The sequence below is a fragment of the Geospiza fortis genome, unplaced genomic scaffold, assembly GCF_000277835.1.
Source record: "Geospiza fortis unplaced genomic scaffold, GeoFor_1.0 scaffold628, whole genome shotgun sequence".
In the NCBI taxonomy this organism is placed as follows: domain Eukaryota; kingdom Metazoa; phylum Chordata; class Aves; order Passeriformes; family Thraupidae; genus Geospiza; species Geospiza fortis.
This window is the reverse complement of record NW_005054596.1, coordinates 117,662-119,038: the sequence shown is the minus strand read 5'-3', so window position 1 is coordinate 119,038 and position 1,377 is coordinate 117,662.

Here is a 1,377-nt window from a genome sequence, read left to right as displayed (position 1 = left end):
CCACAAATCCGCCCCGGGGGAGGGGGGAGGGAGCTGGGGGAGGTTTGGGGAGGGAAATGGGGAGAGAGAGGGAGGGATGGGGAGAGATGGGGGAGAGGGATGGGAGGGGAGAGGGGTGTGAAGGATGAGGATGGGGATGAAGGATGAGGATAAAGATAAAGATGTTGAAGATGAGGATGGGGATGAAGATGAGGGTGAGGATGAAGATGAGGGTGAGGATGAGGATGAAGATGACGATGAAGGATGAGGATAAAGATGAAGATGAAGATGAGGATAAAGATGAAGAGGAGGATGAAGATGACGATGATGAGGATAAAGATGAAGATGAAGATGAGGATGGGGATGATGATGAGGATGAAGGGGAGGATGAGTAGGAGGATGAGGATGAAGATGACGATGAAGGATGAGGATAAAGATGAAGATGAGGATGGGGATGAGAATAAAGATGAGGGTGGGGATGAGGATGAAGGAGGATGAGGATGAAGAGGAGGATGAGGGTGAGGGTAGAGGGTGAAGATGAGAATGAGGATGAGGATGAGGGTGAAGATGAGGATGGGATGAAGATGAAGGAGGATGAGAATGAGGGTGAAGATGAGGATGGGGATGAAGATGAAGGAGGATGAGGATGAGGATGAGGATGAGGATGAGGATGAGGATGAGGGAGGACAGAGCGCGGGGCGAAGGTGCAGGAAGGGGAGAGGGGAAGAGTGAGGAGGAGGAAGAGAAAGGAGGGAGCGGGGGAGAGGGAGGGAGAGGGTGAGGGTGGGGATGGGGATGAGGATGAAGATGAGGATGAAGATGAGGAGGGGAGGATGCGAATGAGGATGGGGATGAAGGTGAAGATGAGTGACAATGGAAATGAGAATGAAGATGATGATGAAGGATGAGGATAAAGATGAAGAGGAAGATGAAGGTGATGGGGGTGAGAATAAAGATGAGGGTGGGGATGAAGATGAGGAGGAGGATGAGGATGAGGGGGATGAAGCACGGGGAGAAGGTGCAGGAAGGGGAGAGGGTTCTCTGAAGGGAGAGGGGAAGAGTGAGGAGGAGGAGAAAGGAGGGAGAGGGAGAGAGAGGGTGAGGATAAGGATGAAGGTAAGGATGAAGATGAGGAAGGTGAGGATGCGAATGAGGATGGGGATGAAGGCGAAGGTGAGAATCAGGATGAAGATGAGAATGAAGATGACAATGAAGGATGAGGATAAAGATGAAGAGGAAGATGAAGATGAGGATGAGAATCAAGATGAGGATGGGGATGAAGATAAAGGAGGATGAGGGTGAGGATGAGGATGAGGGGGATGAAGCACGGGGAGAAGGTGCGGGAAGGGGAGAGGGTTCTCTGAAGGGACGGGGAAGAGTGAGGAGGAGGAGGAGGAG